The 5339-nt window shown below is 47.3% G+C and overlaps 1 protein-coding gene across 1 annotated transcript in view; it reads left to right on the top strand.

Moving 5' to 3' along the window:
* The first annotated feature begins 3658 nt into the window (after window positions 1–3658).
* TJP1 (tight junction protein 1) overlaps window positions 3659–5339 on the top strand; it is a 112182-nt gene continuing 110501 nt past the window's right edge. Inside the window, 1 exon segment of the mRNA XM_015569104.1 lies at window positions 3659–3776. The gene's annotated coding sequence lies outside the window, so the exon portion shown is untranslated.

Below are 5339 nucleotides of genomic sequence, written 5' to 3'. Positions count from 1 at the left end.
CGCATGCGCTCTCCGTTATTTCTCCATCGCTGGCCGCGCCCACAGCCAGGGGACAGGTGGCCGGGGGAGAGTTGCCTGGTCGGGGGACTCTGCCTGCGCCCCGGTTCCTCCGACCTGGACGCGGCGATCGCGGGAACGCCGACAGGACGCCCCGAGAGCGCAGGGCCTGGGAGGTGGCCAGTCTGGTGCCCACACTGGGGTTTTCCTCTCGGATGGCATTGCGTTTTAAAAACATATGTTTTTATTGATGTCAGAGAGGAGGGGAGAGGGAGAGAGAAACATCCATGATGAGAGAGAATCAGGGATCGGCCGCCTCCTGCGCGCCCCCCACTGGGGATGGAGCCCGCAACCCTGGGCCCGCGCCCTGACGGGGAATCGAACCGTGACCTCCCGGCTCTGTCTCTTTTAAGGACACGTGTGACTGGACGGAGGGCCCCGCTCTGTAAACCAGGATGATCGCATCTTGAGGCCCTTAAGTTGATTACACCTGCGAGGCCCCGTCCTCCTGCTCCCGGGGTTGGGGAGCGGGGTCCCCCTTCCACCCTGGGCAGACCCCAGGCCAGTTCAACTCCTGCTGTTCAGCGGGTGTGAAGCCCAAACAATAGTTACTCCTGTCTCTTTTATGTGAAATATATTTTCATATGGATTTTGTTGTTCTCATGGGGCTTGATTATTGCAACGAGTGCTTTTAGGAGTGTTTGTACCGATCTTGGGGGGACGGGGTGCCATTTCATTCTCTTCATGCTTGTAAATATATCCCTCCTGGTTATTTTTTAAAAATTATGTTTTTATTGATTTTTTTTTTTAAGAGAGAGGAAGGGAGAAGGAGAGGGGGATAGAAACATCTATGATGAGAGAGAATCACGGATCGGCTGCCTCCTGCACGCCCCCTACTGGGGATGGAGCCCGCAACCCGGGCCTGTGCCCTGACCGGAAATGGAACCGTGACTCTCAACCATGAGCCACACCAGCCGGGCATATTTGATTCCGTAATGACTGTAGGCCACGAAGTATTCATTCATCATTCATTCATTCATTCATTCATCATTCATTCATCATTCATTCATCATGAGGGATGGACATGGCTCTCAGCATCTGTAGGGACAGGGAACAGGTGTGGCCAAAACCTTTTAGGACTCTGCATCGAGGTATTCATCATTCATTCATTCAGTCATCATTCATTCATTCATTCATCATTCATTCATTCATCATTCATTCATTCATTCATTCATTCATTCCAGTCATCATCCAATAATCAGATTCTGAGAATAGTGAGAGCTGCCAGGCGTTGAACGTCTCACCTGCGAGTCCCCGTGTAGGTGCTGTGCCAGCATCCTCTCATTTAACCTGCAGCCCCTAGGGGGCGCTGTACGCCTCCAGTTTTTCAAATGAGCCAGTGACTTACCCAGAGCCACACATCAGGTTTTATGCCAGTCGTTAGGGTTAAAAACACATTTGAGCAGGGACATGACCGTCTAGAGCTGAAAACAGGTACAAAATGCCTGGCAAGTGTCTTATCGAATGTTGTTTTCCCAACGGTGGCCTACTCATGGGATGGGGTGCAAATGCCCTAGCTGCTGTGGCTCAGTGGGTAGAGTGTCGGCCTGCAGACTGAAGGGTCCCAGGTTGGAATCCGGTCAAGGGCACATGCCTGGGGTGGGGGCTCAATCCCCAGGGCATGCTGGAGGCAGCCGATCCATGACTTGCTCTCATCATTGATGTTTCTATCTTTCACTCTCTTCCTCTATGAAATCAATGAAAGTATCCTATATAATAAAAGGCTAATATGCACATTGTCCCCTCAGCTGGAAGTTTGACTGGGAGTTTGACCAGGGGGTGGGGCGGCTGGCCTACAGCCTGCGGCCCCTACCCACCGCCGGCCTAGCTCTATTGTCCTGATTGGGGCCGGCCGGCTGGACCCCACCTGTGAATGAATTCATGCACCAGGCCTCTAGTATTATTTTTTAAAAGAAAGAAAATAGAAGGAAATGGCTATAGTATCCAAGTTCTTTTTTTAAGAATATTTTTTATTGATTTTTTTACAGAGAGGAAGGGAGAGGGATAGAGAGTTAGAAACGTCGATGAGAGAGAAACATCGATCAGCTGCCCCCTGCACACCCCCTACTGGGGATGTACCCGCAACCCAGGCACATGCCCTTGACCGGAATCAAACCCGGGACCCTTCATCCACAGGCTGACGCTCTATCCACTGAGCCAAACCGGTTAGGGCGTGCTTGGTTTCTTTAATGAGCAAATTACAAGCAGTTGCACACATCATCATAAGTATATGACTCAAAGCCATTTTAATATTAACCTATTAAGTGAGCTCTTAAGGTTTCCGAAGCCTTATACTTATTAAGGAAAATTAGCATTTTACTAGATTCTGCTGAAGCATTCTTCAGAAAGCGTCAGGATTAGGGTGACGTCAGCGGTTTTGTGTGTTTATCGGTATCTCCAGGCTCCGGCGCCCACGCCCCTGTTTGGAATCCCCCTCCATTGGGGAAGGGTGCTTTGTTCCCTTGAGGTGGCCATCGCTGTCCATTGCTGATATTTAAAAAGAAATATGTTGTAGAAGGTTTATTAAGTCTTCCTTTTGTTCTTGTATAACTTTTTTATCATCTTGATTATTTTTGCTTAATTCCTTTTTATTCTTTATATACGTATGTGTATATCGCTATATAAAAGCCTAAGTGACCGTCTGGCCATCTGACCGGTAGCTATGACGCACACTGACCACCAGGGGGCAGACGCTCAACACAGGAGCTGCCGAGCTGCAGTGACGTAGCAGCTGCGGTTCTCGGGTGAGCCACCCAGAACCAGAGAGGAGGGAGCCCAATTTCGGGGAGTGTCACAAGAGAACTGCCCTCCCACAATCCGGGACCCCTGGGGGGATGTCGGAGAACCGGTTTTGCCCCGATCCCCGCAGGCCAGGCCAAGGGACCCCAGTGATGCCCAAATCCGTGCTCCAGGCCTCTAGTATATATATAATCAACCTAATTTAAGCATGCTAGTCCAATCGAGCTAATATCACACACTAATTTAATCAGCCCAGTACAAGCTGGTTTATCGCATAAATTGATTTAAGCAAACTAATCCAATGTAGCTGATCCCACCCACTGATTCAATCAACCAGATCTATCTAGCTAAGCTAACTGAAAGCTCGACGCGGCAAAAAACTTAAAGCATCGCTCACCAAAAAGTCAAGTATTGATCCTTTGCTGAGTCCTGTTGCCAATTTTTTGCAGAGTGTGGCTCAGTAGGGCGCGTGCAGGAGGCAGCTGGTCGATGTTTCCCTCTCATCAATGTTGCTCTCTCTCTCTCTCCCTCTCCTGTCCTCTCTCTGAAGTCAAGAAAAACATATTTTCTAAAAATATGCCTTTATGCCAAAACCGGTTTGGCTCAGTGGATGGAGCGTCGGCCTGCGGACTGAAAGGTCCCAGGTTCGATTCCGGTCAAGGGCATGTACCTGGGTTGCGGGCACATCCCCAGTAGGAGATGTGCAGGAGGCGGCTGATCGATGTTTCTCTCTCATTGATGTTTCTAACTTTCTATCTCTCTCCCTTCTTCTCTGTAAAAAATCAATAAAATATATTTTTTTAAAAATATGCCTTTAAAAAATTAAAAAAACACACGTTCCCCCTTCTTGCAGGGTAACGCCATCCTCTGAGAATGGTGCTACGTCTAGTAACAGCCAAGGGAAGCCTTCCCTCAGGCGAATCAAAGGGAGATTACACAGAAGCAAAAGCCTGGACAGCGTCGATTTCTGCGAACTCACCGTGAGTACATGGTTCCGCGCCTTTCTCGTATTTCACAGAACAGGAGCAATTTTCATTTCCTTTTAAAAAAATTTTTTTCATGAAAATACAACAGGCTTATGTTTGGGTAAGCATTATTTTTTATTTTTATTATTTTTTTATTTTTAGTAAAAATGGATTTACCCAGCTCGTTACCAACCAGCATGCTTTCCTAACTGGTAGCCGCATGGCTCATTTATAATAAATGGTTCATAAGGATGGATTCTGAGTCAAATACCGCGATAGAGAAATGCTTCCTGAATACGACAAAAATTGAATTAAGTTTGGCGGAGTCCATTTTGTAATGTAGTATAATATAATGTGTAATAGAATGCAAAACATAAGATGATATAAATATCTTAGGAAATGACAAATCCACGTATTAATGTAAGGCGAGACCTAAGTGTTTGATAAACCTCAGACACCTTAGTCATGGTTTTCACTTTTTGCTGTCACGCATTTGAATTCTTGCTGAGTCATGGTTTTGCCTTTTTTTTTTTTGACGAGTCATGCTTTTGACTTAGAAGATAGTTGTTCTAATACTAGAGGCCCGATGCACGAAATTCAGACAAGAGTAGGCCTTCCTTCCCCGGGCTGCTGGCACCGGCTTTCCTCTGGCACCCAGGACCCGGGCTTCCCTCGCAGCCCTGGCTTAGTCTGGAAGGTCCTCTGGAAGGATGTCTGGTCTAATTAGCATATTACGCTTTTTTCATTATAGATTATTAGGACAGATCTCAGTTTGCTTAATGATGGTGTTTTCCATTCTAAGGATTGACGCGAAGGGTTTTATTTTTTTCCAAGCTAAGCGACAGGTTTTCAAGTGGATATGTGATAAATTTATGCATGTTTTTTTCCCTAGGAATTATTTTGTCCTAGTTCATAAGAGAGCTCAGTGCCATACAGAGACTACTAGAACTTTCTTTGCTGTGAGAAGGAGAAGGTTTTATTCTTTATAAAAAAATATATATATTTTATTGATTTTTTATTGAGATTTATTTATTTTTTATTTTATATATTTTTATTGATTTCAGAGAGGAAAGGAGAGGGGGAGAGAGACACATCCATGATGAGAGAGAATCGTGGATCGGCTGCCTCCTGCACCCCCCACACTGGGGATGGAGCCCACCACCCAGGCATGTGACCCGGCCAGGAATCAAAATGTGGCCTCCTGGCTCATAGGCCGACGCTCAACCACTGAGCCACGCTGGCCGGTCTTTTCCTTTCTTTTTTTAACCTCCAGCGGAGGACTAATGTAATTTTTCATGCAGCCACAGAACCAAAAGAGCCATGACCGCTTCCAAGTCTACCGAGCTGAAGTCATGGATCTGACAGTTGTCACATCTCTCTGACAGTCACGGTCTCCCCCCCAATCTGTGCACAGGGCCCACGCCAGAGGAACTCACCCTGGGGTGCTGTGCTGTGCTCATGGCGATGAGCTGGGGCGGCGTGGGGGTGGCGGGGGACATTTGGAGGTAGCTGGTGACATTGGCCAAGGGCAGTGGGGCGGGCACGCCGGCCAGAGGAGGTGGCAAATATAGAAATACA

Source organism: Myotis davidii, unplaced genomic scaffold (assembly GCF_000327345.1).
Source record: "Myotis davidii unplaced genomic scaffold, ASM32734v1 scaffold164, whole genome shotgun sequence".
Lineage (NCBI taxonomy): Eukaryota > Metazoa > Chordata > Mammalia > Chiroptera > Vespertilionidae > Myotis > Myotis davidii.
The sequence above is the reverse complement of the archived record's forward strand: the minus strand, read 5'-3'. Positions and strand labels throughout refer to the sequence as shown.